The sequence below is a fragment of the Dreissena polymorpha genome, chromosome 7, assembly GCF_020536995.1.
Source record: "Dreissena polymorpha isolate Duluth1 chromosome 7, UMN_Dpol_1.0, whole genome shotgun sequence".
Lineage (NCBI taxonomy): Eukaryota > Metazoa > Mollusca > Bivalvia > Myida > Dreissenidae > Dreissena > Dreissena polymorpha.
Window position 1 is genome coordinate 18,684,227 of NC_068361.1, and position 14,644 is coordinate 18,698,870.

At 36.5% G+C, this 14,644-nt stretch overlaps 3 protein-coding genes and 1 long non-coding RNA gene across 9 annotated transcripts in view; 3 read left to right on the forward strand and 1 right to left on the reverse strand.

Annotated features, from left to right (window-relative positions):
• Positions 1-14,644, forward strand: part of LOC127837785 (uncharacterized) — a 605,533-nt gene that overhangs the window by 208,045 nt on the left and 382,844 nt on the right. The gene's annotated exons all lie outside the window — the stretch shown is intronic.
• The window catches only part of LOC127837806 (solute carrier family 49 member 4 homolog), a 583,680-nt gene that overhangs the window by 173,489 nt on the left and 395,547 nt on the right, over positions 1-14,644 (reverse strand). The window lies entirely within an intron of this gene.
• LOC127837799 (G-protein-signaling modulator 2-like) overlaps positions 1-14,644 on the forward strand; it is a 616,832-nt gene that overhangs the window by 153,085 nt on the left and 449,103 nt on the right. The window lies entirely within an intron of this gene.
• Positions 5,261-14,174, forward strand: LOC127837823 (uncharacterized). The gene is made up of 6 exons (XR_008029484.1): positions 5,261-5,451; positions 7,233-7,319; positions 7,815-7,905; positions 8,280-8,348; positions 8,761-8,856; positions 11,937-14,174. It is a non-coding gene; the product is annotated as an uncharacterized LOC127837823 (long non-coding RNA).

The window sequence follows — 14,644 nt, forward strand, 5'->3', positions numbered from 1 at the left end:
AGAGCGACGTATATATATGCGTCGGTGTCAAAATCCGCATCAACGGATGTAAAATCTTGTTTTAACCTGGCATATTATCCGCTGCTGTGTGCACCCGCCAATAAGTTTAAAATGGATTCCGAACCGGTATGTCAATTTATTAACATAACAAGTTTATGTGTGTTTTTTTCATTTCAGTCTGAAGCAGCTAAGTTTAATTGATTATTTTGATTATTTTTTTATTCATATTGTGCATGTGTATTGTATATTGTCACACTTCCTGGAGAGTACTTTTTTGTTTGCTTACGTAATAAACGTTTAATTTTAAAATATTATGCTTATTTTAAGATAACTTAATATTTTGTTTTGGTGTGACTGGTTAGATGTTGATGTCGGTGAAGTAAAGCTGTTAAAATTGTTTCATCATATGCAGTTAGGGTTGCGTATCCCGCTCGCGCTTTTACCTGAATCATTCATTATTTCCGATTATTGTATGGGGTGTACGTGAAGTCATGTACACTTCTCTTCATTGGTAGTGGTGGATGAATCTTGCAGATAATAGTAGCTTCTTTTAACTAATTGTGCACAATTCTAAATTGATCATATTTAAGCAACTCAACGTGATTGATGGCCGTTGGGGGCGTCCTGTGTGCACTTTGGGCATCGGCGGGGATCAGTTTATTCAAACCGCTAAAGGCCCAGTCTCACTATGACGCCGGCGGACACCCGTTGCGTGATCCGGCATCTACCGGGATGAACATGGGCTCTACCGGGATGAACCGGGGCTTCAACGAGAAAGTATCAAAATGTAAAATACCTCCGGCATGAACCGGGAGTCTCCGGCAAGGACCGGCAAAGACCGGCGTGGCAACGGGAACAAACGGGATGGCATTGTAGCTCCACCGGGGCCCATGAAGACCTCGTCATAGCTACGGCAACGCCCCGGTGAATGCCGTCATAGTCCTGGTATAGCTTCCGTACATAAGTTTACCGGCATTCGACGGGACTCCACCGGGGTATTACCGGCTACGACCGGGGTTAAACCGGGGTGTTGCCGTAGCGTTGATCGCGTCTAATGCCGGTATAGCCCCAGTGAGTGCCGGCGGAGTTTTGGTTAACCGAGGCTCTGCCGTGACGCTGTCTTGGCTCTACCGGGACGCTGTCGGCTTTCACCGGTGCTCAACCGGGGCATACCCGGCGACAACCGTGGCTCTGCCGGGGCTTAACCGGGATGAACCGTAGCCAGTCCTGGGTTGACCGGGACTCTGCTGGGCTGTTGACCGGCTTCAACCGAGGCGGCACCGGGAAATATTGTGACCGCGTTAAATAATTTATATGAATCATCCTGGTTCTCGCCGGTTGACCGGCGATAGCAAACCGGGATGAACCGGGGCTCTACCAGCAATAGTGAGACTTGGGCTTAAATCATGAATTTAGTTATATAATTTCCGCAAAATTGTTATAAATATATTTGCACTTTTTACATGCCATACTAATGTGATACTTGTGCGTTGTTAGTATTCATAAGTAAATGCCCTACATCATTACATATTATCGTTTCGGTTCTTTAGACATCTGAGCAAGGATGTTACCCCGTTTAAAGTCGTCTCGAGATTCATCAACTGAGCGGTGCCATTGAGGTCAATCTCTGTTGAAAATGGAACACATACAGGCGTCAAAATAATTACTGTGTAGCGTAATTACACAGTGTTCGTTGATAATACACAGTAACAACCAAAGTTCATTTCTGTTTTCATCGAGAATTATTTCTGTTAAATAATTTCTAACACAACGCTTCTAATGTTCATGAAGTACAATTTTACAGCGCGGCGGCCTATTGGCCGCCACGTCAAGAAAGCGTGACTACTCCACTCGATTGGCTCGAATGGCTCAAATGGCTCCCCTCAGCATATTTTGATGAGGTATTTATACCAATTTCGTTACGTACTCGCCTAATTCGTGACCCACGCCTGTCATCAAGTAATGGGCGTCAAACGTGTGCATCTTGGCGTTCATGGACAGATGACATATCGTACCACCGGACTTTACGCCTCTGTACTCGCGGGTCTCCATTTAATTTGACATCTCCAATTTGTATTCACACCTGGAAAACGCATCGGAATGTCGCTTCTTCCCGCTTAATGTACCTACTAATTGTTTATATGCATTTTGCGAGTCACGATTCTTATATTTTTACGCATCGGAATGTCGCTTCTTCCCGCTTAATGTACCTACTAATTGTTTATATGCATTTTGCGAGTCACGATTCTTATATTTTTCTGTTCGTCACATATTACTGAAATATATCTATTATCCTTTCATAAAATAAACTCATAATAATAAAATACATTGCATATACATTTTACTGAAATATACCCATTATAACCCGTTACATTACAGTTATTTTGCATTTGTATTTCGAAGTCCTGTCAAATAAAAGCAATCATTTCTATTTTGTATTTGGGTTATTATTTGAAAACGATAATGATAATGATGTTAATAGGATGATGATGATAAACTATGAGCAAATTGTCAGTAACAATGTTAAACATTTTGTTTACAGCAAATATTTGCAGTAAAAAAGTGTGATGATGATGATCAAAAATTTATAAGTAAACAAAGATTAGTGTTATTGGATGTTCACACCCGGCGACGAGATTTTGATCATCTTATCGTGATAAATCTTATACCTGTCATCAATCTGACATTTTTCACGGCGACTGATCTGAGCAATCTCACGGGGGTACTGCAAGAATGGTCAGATTTCTGGTTTATTTGACAGATTTCACGATCTGACAATATTTACGCTACAACGGTCTCAGCATTTAATAATATTTATTACTTAAAACAATTTTAGAATAAATACTGTCAAGTAGATATTTATTTTTAATTCTTTTTTTGTTTCAATTTTGATATTTTAATTCATTCTTTTCCTCAATAAAAAGAGATTTTCAACATTGATTATGAATAAATCTGAAGGAAAAGCGGCTCAAGAGACGAGTGTTGAGATTGGCTGTTCAGAAAATTTGTTTGTTGACGTACAAAAATGTACATCGACGTACAAATTGTACGTCGACGTATAAATATATACGTCGACGTGTATTTCATATTTGTACGTTGACGTACAATTTTTGTACGTTGACGTACATAGTGTACGTCGACATTTCCAGACCTGTTTACCCTACCGATTGCTTCTCAGTAGTATGGAGGGCATCTCTCAGTAGTTTGGGGCTGTTGTCAGTAGTTTTAAACTTTTCAATCATTTTGAGCATTAAAACACCATGACTGGGTCACATATCAGTTTTAAGGTACATAAAGCATTAGATGAATTTACTTGCTAATAATAAAATTTGTTAAGTGATTTTTTTTGCTTTGATTTGTTACAGCCTGTGCCATTTGGATTGGGAAAATTAGCGTGATAAACCGTGAAATTGGAAAAATAGCGCGATAAACCATGAAATTGGGAGACATTAAGCATTATACATATGATTTTAACAGAATTAAAATTGTTTTAAGTACATGTTTGACAGCATTTTATATTATAAAATGCTGCTTCAATGTCTTCTTACAATGTAGACAATATTTAGTTAATATCCATCCACATGCATATTCAACTTGCAATAATCTATAGATTCTTAAATACACCATTTGATCATAAGCTCTTTAAGAGTAGCTATTTATTTTATTCAGTATTTTTTTAAGATTAAATGTCATAAGGGGAAAACATAAACAAATATTGACAAACATCCTTTAGTGTTCTTGTTGTGTTAATGATGTATTAAATGGAGTTAAAATAATATATTGTATTTGTTTACCTTTCAATATCTTGCACTTGACAACCTCAGTTCAATGCTATTTCATTAAACTGTACAGCGTAACAAACATAATAAAGCAGAATATGCAAATGAATCTGATTATACACAGATCCATGTACATATAAATCAAATCATGTTTGTCTCTTTCCATTTTCGAACGATTCTCATCTTATTATAATAAATGCTTTAACTATGTGAGTAGACTAAACTCCAATTTTCCAACACTCGTTTCCGTGACGCACATTCACTGTGCAGATTTCTGATAAATATTTTTTTTTAAATCTCAAACGTAGTATGTTGCGTTAATTGACACACGCATTACATTATTCCCAAATAACCATATGATACCCGTTGTTAATTTGAATGGTATTTATTATTTTCGCCGTTAATCGCAATTTCTTGTCTGCTTGCCGCCATCTTGGACGTGTGTAAAAACAGGCGTGCTCAATCCCGATTCATCGACTATTGCCCGTATTCTCCGCAATAGAGAGAGATGTGTATACTAGATAGCAACGTAAAATCGTATATATTCGGCTAAATTTGCGAAACAATACGTCAGTTGTCGCCCGGTGACGTCTCGACAAGCTCGATCAGCACTCGTTCCCCGGGAGGCTTGAATCGCAACGCTTATTACTATGCAAGCGCCAAAATGATTATGATTGATAAATTACCCTCTTAAAAACTGAAAATTTACCATTTTGATCGAAGGATCCGTAGTTTTTCAGTACAAACCCGTAGTGCGTAGTTTAGCCAAATAATCTGTAGTAACTACGGCGAATCCGTAGAAGTAAACAGGTCTGCATTTCTCATTTTACCTAGTAGGGCTTGTTGACTTTCGACCCAAATGGTACGCCATATATTAATGCATATCAAAAAAGAGGTGGCGCGCATGATTTACGGCCGTGATGCAGCTTCATTTTTTTCGGTTGTACAGCAATGAAAATAAAATAAGTAAGTTGTATTTATAGCACTCCACAAAAATTGAATTCGTCCTCGAAAATATGTTGCTTAATCAAGTAAGTGTGACAAACAAAGGCTTTTATCAAATAACTCATGATCCTCGCGTTCAAAAGATTACCACATGAATCCAGTTTCCGTTTCCTTGGTCTTTTTCCCATTGCTTCAGAAGTTGGAAAACTTGGATAACTCAACCAAACGAAATGAAAATCACTTTCAGTTTGTTTGTGATCGTCTGCTTTTCGATATTTTCCTCAATGTGTCATGCCTGCTTGATTCGCTTTTATCAGACTCCAATTTATTTGATAAAAGGTTAAATACTGCTATGACATTTTCACGCTGTACATTTTAAAAATGAATTTTATTTACAGAACAACAAAACAAAACAAGTTAAAGAGATATTTAAATATGTTGGCATTAAAAGGGTAGTTAATTAAAGGGACTGTCCAATGGATTAGTTTACTGAATTTAGAAGGCTATTATTTTGAGATTAATTAATAACATTCGTTAATTTGAACCATATCCAACTCAACCTTTTGCTAAAAACTACAAAACTAAAGAGCAACAGCCAAATTGTATTACAACGTTTGCGTCTACCTTAGGAAATCCCTTTCTATTTGTATTTCGCGCTTCGTGTCACGTGATTCAGACACAAACAAACAAAATGGCGGAGGCTTCGAAATCTACAATGAGCGAACCAGTAAGAAAATATTGTTTTATTAGCCGGATTTTTTTCGAAAAAATCTCGGCTTATAGATTGATGTTGTCGGGCGGGCGGGGGGGCGGGCGGGCGGGGGGGCGGGCGGGCGGGGGGGCGGGCGGGCGGGGTGGCGGCGTGCTCGAAAATGTTAAAGTTCTTATTTCATGGTATAACTTTGGTATGCTTGGACCTAGAGTCTTCAAACTTGACATGAAGGTTGGCCAGGATTAACAGATGACCACTGGTCATTTCAAGGTCATTCATTTGAAGGTCAAGGTCACTGTGACCTTCAATATAAAAAATGTTAAAGTTCTTATAACTTTGGTATGCTTGGACCTAGAGTCTTGAAACTTGACATGAAGGTTGGCCATAACTAGTTAGTAACCACTGGTCATTTCAAGGTCATTCATTTGAAGGTCAAGGTCACTGTGACCTTGAATGTAAAAATGTTAAAGTTCTTATTTCATGGTATAACTTTGGTATGCTTGGACCTAGAGTCTTCAAACTTGACATGAAGGTTGGCCAGGATTAACAGATGACCACTGGTCATTTCAAGGTCATTCATTTGAAGGTGAAGGTCACTGTGACCTTCAATATAAAAATGTTAAAGTTGTTATAACTTTGGTATGCTTGGACCTAGAGTCTTGAAACTTGACATGAAGGTTGGCCAGAACTAGTAAGTAACCACTGGACATTTCAAGGTCATTCATTTGAAGGTCAAGGTCACTGTCACCTTGAATGTAAAAATATTAAAGTTGTTATAAGTTTGGTATGCTTGGACCTAGAGTCTTGAAACTTGACATGAAGGTTGGCCAGAACTAGTAAGTAACCACTGGACATTTCAAGGTCATTCATTTGAAGGTCAAGGTCACTGTGACCTTGAATGTAAAAATGTTAAAGTTCTTATTTCATGTTATAACTTTGGTATGCTTGTACCTAGAGTCTTCAAACTTGAAATAAAGATTGGCCAGTACTAGAAGATGACCACTGGTCATTTCAATGTCATTCATTTGAAGGTCAAGGTCACTGTGACCTTAAATGTTAAAATGTTAAAATTGTTATAACTTTGGTATGCTTGGACATAGAGTCTTCAAACTTGACATGAAGGTTTGCAAGCACACTTAGATGACCACTGGTCATTTCAAGGTCATTAATTCTAAGGTCAAGGTCACTGTGACCTTAAATGTTATTGTTGTTCATGTATATGCATGCATTCAAAACATAACACAAGGTTTGCTCATGCCTTGAAAAGTACTTACATTTCATTTTGACCTTTGAACAATATTTCAGTAATTTAAGTATTGCATTGACAAAAACACGAAAGGTACTTTCCTGTCATTTAAATCAAAAATCCGGCTTCAATGCGGTCATCTCCGACCGCGGAACTCTTGTTGATTTAATAAAATATAATTTATTAAGATTCCGATCTGATTTTATTTAATTCAACAAGATGAGTTTATCTGCCGTTGAATGGTAGCGAATTGTTGGTCTTTACCTTGCAATTCGATGCTAAATGTCGCTGGTTTACAAATTAGACGATAGTACTTAGTAAACGACTCGAATGCATGAACATGAGAATCAATTTAACGTATTTTGATTTAATGATTTTCTCGTTTTGACTTTTGAATTGTGTGTAGTTTATTTTGCAATGTACGTTTTTCATTAACTTTTAAATTTTGCTAATAGAAGCCAGTGGATTCTTCCACAGTAAATATGTACCCAGATCCTAAAGCACAAATAAGTCAGTGTATTTCAATTTGTGTTTATGTTTTTTTATTTAGGCCAAAACAGAGGGAGAGATGAGAAGAAGTAAACGTGTGAGACAGCCATCTAAGAGAATGTTGTTGTATTTTTAGGACACAGATTCAGTAAGTTAATTTTAATGCTGTTGTGTGTACACATTTTAATTATATGCCAGTTATTTGATAATTCTCCCACCTGGTCAACCGGAGGGGTATAGTGAATTATGTATATCTATTTGTGACCAGCCGAACTAAGAAGAAATAATAATATCACCCTTGTCCGCTCTGTGTTGATAAATGCAGGTTTGACTATAACTCATTATGATTTACAAGTTAGAACTATTATTGTAAAGGCCTGAGAGTTGAACAGCAACCTTGGCTTAGTATTGTAGGACTTTTTGCTTTTCTTCACAATATTTAGGTCTGAAATCTGTGGATGTAGGCTGTGGTTGCAAATAACATGTAGTAAATCAAGAAATGCACTACAACTCATGTGATTAGGTCATGACATTGACATCATGTTTTTGTCATTTTAGGGTTACTCTTTTTGCTCTTATTTATTAGATTTTCTGCATTACTTGGTTTTTATCAAATGCATGATGTTTTATTTGTTACACTCAGGATTCAAGTCTACAGAAGGGTAAAGGAAAACGTTGATACATTAGCAACAACAACTAAGGGGACATTGGAACACCATAGCACGTCTGACAATGTAAGATTGCTTTTATTTGATGATTAAGTGCAGTTAGTGAGTTATATTTTATACTTCTCCTTCTAACATTTAACCTCATCTTTTAAGTGATTCACCTGGTACTAAGTGGGTGCTTAGATTAAATTTTTGTTTATTTCAACATAACACTTTTATAAATGATCACAGCAGAATATTTGCACTAATTATACTTCATATCTTTATAAGGTTTTCTTGTAAATACAAACTTGTAACAAACTTTCACTACCTGATAAAGTTTGAAGTCCAAACTTCTACATCTTTTTCTGATGAGGTGTTATTTATTTATATCTTATTACTTGGCTATTTATATTTGTTGCATTGCAATATGTAACTCCTGGATGTTTATTTATGTTTAGGAACCTGTACTGGCTTTTGTTCCTTCAAGTTCTGATGAGTCTGAAGGAGAAACACTCAGTGAGAGAGAGGTAACTTAAATAATTTGAATTACAATTATTTATAAAATCATAATTTTACTGTTTCCTCTCTGTGTTTTAGAGAAACATATATACATAGTACTGAAAATGTTTCTTGTCGAATAATCAATAGAGTGGTATGGCTGTTTTAAATCCTAAAAAGTCAGTTCATGCATAATCATAAGTGTCAGTGCTGTTTAAAATGCATCTTTCATTTTTTTCGCTCCTTCGTTTGTCCGTTCATTCATTTACAGTATTATATGAAAACACATTCTATGCAGTCCATATGATATGAAGTTACTCGTAAGATAAACTTGAAACAACAACATACCTGAAATGCATACCTTACAACTTTGTATATGTTTGGACATGCTAATTGAATTTTAATCATGTATTTTTTTCAAACATGTTAAATCTTTTTTAGGATGATTTAAGAACCAAATGAAAGGGAAGGAAAAGAGGAAGTAAGAAAGTGAAAGGGCGCTGTTATGTCCATGAAGAACAAGAAAAAAAATCTAAGGTTTGTTTTTCGTGTTTGTTGAAAATATAGACAGAAGAGTTCTAGTTTAAAGCTCATAACAGATTAATAAGCATGCATGTAGATGGGAATAATAACAATACATAATTAAACAATCATTTGATCATTATGTCTCCCCCATTCTTGCCCTCAAGTAAGGGCTACTTTGGAAAGGTAGCACTGTATTAAGTATAATTTCAGTATCACTGAAGTCATTTCCAATAATGTTCTATGCCAAATACCTAGTTATTTGTTCACCATAAATTCTGCTCCTTACACCTAGTTTGTTTGAGACTCTAATAGAAAACTGGCCATTTTGCTCATGAAGAACTTTGTGAGGGAGACTTTTTTTTTTAACAAAAAAACTGCAAGTTATTGTTGTGTTCACTTCCCTAAAATTTTCTGTGGCAATGTAGATTTTTATTTAAACATTGTCAAAAATAAAGCTTTTTTGCACAGACTCACTAGAATTTGCTTTAATGTCATTTAGTGCTGTTTTTAGCTCATCTATTTTTTTTTTTAAATTATGAGCTATTGTCATCACCTTGGCGTTGGCGTCCGGTTAAGTTTTGCGTTTAGGTCCACTTTTCTCAGAAAGTATCAATGCTATTGCATTCAAACTTGGTACACTTACTTACTATCATGAGGGGACTGGGCAGGCAAAGTTAGATAACTCTGGCGTGCATTTTGACAGAATTATGTGCCCTTTTTATACTTAGAAAATTGAAAATTTTGGTTAAGTTTTGCGTTTAGGTCCACTTTCTCAGTGAGTATCAATGCTATTGCATTCAAACTTGTTACACTTACTAACTATCATGAGGGGACTGGGCAGGCAAAGTTAGATAACTCTGGCATGCATTTTGACAGAATTATGTGCCCTTTTTATACTTAGAAAATTGAAAATTTTGGTTAAGTTTTGTGTTTAGGTCCATTTTATTCCTTAAGCATCAAAGCTATTGCTTTCATACTTGCAACACTTACTAACTTTCATAAGGGGACTGTGCAGGCAAAGTAATGTAACTCTGACTGGCATTTTGACAGAATTATGTGCCCTTTTTATACTTAGAAAATTGAAAATTTGATTAAGTTTTGTGTTTAGGTCCACTTTATTCCTACAGTATCAAAGCTATTGCTTTCATACTTGCAACACTTATTAACTATCATAAGGGGACCGTGCAGGCAAAGTTATGTAACTCTGACTGGCATTTGGACGGAATTATAGGCCCTTTATACTTAGAAAATTGAAAATTTGGTTAAGATTTATGTTTTGGTCCACTTTACCCCTAAAGTATCATAGTCATAGATATTGCTTTCATACTTGGAACACTCAAAAACTATCATAAGGGTACAGTAAAAGGACAAGTTGCATAACTCTGGCTGTCATTGTTACGGAATTATGGCCCTTTTTTGACTTAGTAACTTTTAATATATGGTTAAATTTTGTGTTTCGATCCACTTACTTAAGTATCAAGGCTATTGCTTTCAAACTTCAAATACTTTCATGCTATCATGAGGTTACTGTACCTGGCAAGTTGAATTTTACCTTGACCTTTGAATGACCTTGACTCTCAAGGTCAAATTATTAAATTTTGCTAAAATTGCCATTACTTCTTTATTTATGATTAGATTTGATTGATACTTTGACGAAACTACTCTTACCTGACATACCACAATAGACTCCACCCAAACTGTCCCCCGTGCCCTCCCCCCCCCCCCTATTTTTTTTATTTTTTTATTTTAAGATCATCTCACAAATGACCACCACACCCTCACACTATACCCCCACCCCCCCCCCCAATTTTTTATTTTTTTTATTTTTTAAGATCATCTCACAAATTACCACCACACCCTCACACTATACCCCACCCCCCCCCCACCCAATTTATTTTTTTTAAACGGTTATGTTTGAAAAACCGTCCAACCATCGCACCCAAAAAATCCCCCCCCCCATCGCCCTTCCCCCCCCCCCCGCCCCCGATTTTTTTTTTCCCGCTTTTTTGGAAGATAATGTAATAAATGTCCACAACCCCACACTATACACCCCTCTTCACTCCACCCCTCCCTCCTTTGTGATTGAAAATGAATCCCTTCACCTTTAAAAAGAAAATAGATGAGCGGTCTGCACCCGCAAGGCGGTGCTCTTGTTTAAATTTTGATATCAAGTCAATACTTAATTGAGGGTAAATGTTGAAATAATCATAAGTTTATTTCATGTGGTCATATTTTTACCCTGAGGATTTTATAATTGAATTTCAGTGACACTTATGCACTGGTTATTAATATCCAATCTCTCAAGATCAGTTTATGTTTAGGGTTAATTGATTACCTATGAGTTTCTGTAACTGAATATCTGAAGTTTTGCAGCGTCATATTGGTTTATAACAAGGACTAAGTAATGGGTCAATAATGTTCCACCATGCAAACCTATTAAATATCCCATCTTAAAAATTAATCCTGCTATAAAGGCAATTTTGTCATGTGGGAAAATCATTTACTGAATCATTATTGGCTTATTAAAATGAATTTCAGCTAATGCCAACAAAGATGCTAAGTTCTAAGACATTGTGTTGTTGTTTCTCATCTTGCTATTTTATTCAATACAATTTATGTTTTTACATGAGTAAATAAAGGAATTCTTTTTTTTGCTTAAAAATTGTTAAGTTTGCATACCATTTCAATTTTTGTACTCCATTGATCCATTGCATTGATACCATCAACACCTTTCCACCCCTTTATATGAGTCGCGTTCTGAGAAAACTGGGCATAATGCATGTGCGTAAAGTGTCGTCTTAGATTGGCCTGTGCAATCTGTACAGGCTAAGCAGGGACGACACTTTCCGCCTAAATTGGTTTTTTGCTAAGAAGAGACATTTTAACGAAAAATGTCATAAAAGCGGAAGGTGTTGCCCCTGATGAGCCTGTGTGGACTGCACAGGCTACTCTGGGATGACACTACGCACATGCATTATGTCCAGTTTTCTCAGAACAAGGCTCATATAGTCTAGTGTGCTGTCTCACTGACTGCTGATTGGAGTTACATTTGCAAGAAATTTATAGTAAAATCTGCAATAATTTCTTTGTAGGAGATGACTCTATCGGTGCTGGATAGGATGACCCTCTACAGTCAGCAGCAGTATCGACAAGATGTGTTTTCCTTTTATGCAGAGACACTAGAAGATGTCTATAAATTGTTCAGACATGCTGCATACAGACAATTTACCATTTTAATGCATGGGAAACTGACTGCTAGAGACAGAAGAACTGTCCCAGCATGTTGTGTTAAATTAATAAGGGAGAAGTTTCTTAGTCTTTCAGGCCAGTATACAGGCTTCATACCAGGTGAAGGCCCAATGTTCTAACAATTTTGCATATTTATGCCCCCCTTCAAAGAAGAGGGGGTTTATTGTTTTGCACGTCGGTCCGTCCACCAGATGGTTTCCAGATGATAACTTAGGAACGTTAAGGCCTAGGATCATGAAACTTCATAGGTACATTGATCATGACTGGTGATCATGACTGGCAAATGACCCCTATTGATTTTCAGGTCACTAGGTCAATGGTCAGTGACTAGAAACAGTAAAACGGTTTCCGGATGATAACTCAAGAATGCTTACGCCTAGGATCTTGAAACTTCATAGGTAAATTGATCATAACTGGCAGATGACCTCTTTAGATTTTCAGGTCACTAGGTCAAGGTCACAGTGACTCGAAACAATAAAATGGTTTCCGGATGATATCTATAGAATGCTTACGCCTAGGATCATGCAACTTCATAGGTACATTGATAATGACCGGCAGATGACCCCTATTGATTTTCAGGTCACTAGGTCAAGCTCACAGTGACTCGAAATAGTAAAATGGTTTCCTGATGATAACTCAAGAATAATTAGGCCTAGGATCATGAAAATTCATGGGTAAATTGATCATGACTGACAGATGACCCCTATTAATTTTCAGGTCACTATGTCAAAGGTCAAGGTCACAGTGACAAAAAACGAATTCACACAATGGCTGCAACTAAAACTGACAGCCCATATGGGGGGCATGCATGTTTTACAAACAGCCTAGTTGCTATTCTTTTTCATTTATCAGACATAGAACTTTCTTAGTTTTGATTATTTTTTGTTCTGGCTCCTTTTTTGAAACATTTATATTTATGCAAATCATTAGAATTATGCTTAATCATTCGAATTTTTCAGTTCTATGCATATTGTTTTGAAATACCAATTTGTGTGAAATGTGCTAGTTTATTATTAAAACTTGCACAGCAGTTTTTACATTTGTATGCTTACTTTGGTGTCATTTGAATGAAATGCCATGAGTACTCTGGATTGTAAGATGAAAGAAATAAAAGAAGCAATGACATATTTCTTAAAAATACTATGTAAATAAACTAATTGAATATCAAAATTCATTTCTTGTATACTTATTTTATTTTCTTGTTTGAACTTAATAGTTTGATTTTTACACTTTTTAGCTCACCTGAACACAATGTGCTCATAATGAGCTTTTGTGATCGCCTTTTGTCCGTCGTGCAGCCTCTACATTTGCCTTGTTAAAACTCTACAGGCCACATTTATTGTCCAATCTTCATGAAATTTGGTCAAAAGATTAGTCTCAATGATAATTTGGATGAGTTTGAAAATGGTAACGTTTGCTTGAAAAGACCTTTCATAAAAAACAGTCAATAGTGTATTACCTGTTTGTATTCTGATTTTTTATATCTTTTGCTTGTATTCAATTTTAAGTTTGCATTTGGATTTTTTTATTATGCCCCCCTTCGAAGAAGAGGGTGTATGTTATTTTGCTCATGTCGGTCCGTCCGTCCACTGAATGGTTTCTGGATGATAACTCAAGAACGCTTACACCTAGGATCATGAAACTTCATAGGTACATTGATCATGACTCGCAGATGACCCTTATTGATTTTCAGGTCACTTGGTCAAAGGTCATGGTGACTAGAACCAGTAAAATGGTTTCCGGATGATAACTCAAGAGCTTATGCCTAGGATCATGAAACTTCATAGGTAAATTGATAATGACTGGCAGACAACCCCAATTGATATTCAGGTCACTGGGTCAAGGTCAGTGACAAAAAACGTATTCACACAATGGCTGCCACTACAACTGACAGCCCATATGGGGGGCATGCAAGTTTTACAAACAGCCCTTGTTTATACTTATTTCGAGTCATTTTGTTTCACACTTGATATTTTGTTAGATTAGGTTTCTTAAATAACATTTCAAACTATGACATATGCTAATGCATGAATAAACATTTCGAAATCAATAAAAAAGCAACAAGTTGCTGTTGAAAATTTGAAAAATAGTATCTTATTATTGTTCAACCATGTTTTGTATCTTGTGTGCTTTCTTTATGTAGTAACCTGTGCAGACCGTCTACATTTTAGCTCAGCCGAGTCTTTCATATCTATTAAATTGATATACAATTGAGGTATTTTTTTCAGTGTGATAAGAACTTGTTGGCCCATGCATGGAAGTTTGATTTTTTTTACAAATTTTGTATTATATTCATCTAAAAAATGGATCGAACTCAATACATGCATACAGAAATGTGACAGGAGTTGGTTCGAGTGTATGATGCTGGCATTTAATTATTTAGGTGATTTGCATTTCAAATGAGTATGGCCATTAAAAAGTATTAAATGTTAATGTCTAAATAGAACACTGAGGCAGTGCTCCAGCTAGGCCTAAATCGAAGGGCGCCACGCCCTGCCCTCCCGAACCTCCCTCCCCCCCCCCCCGAACCTCCGCCCTGCCCCCCCCCCTA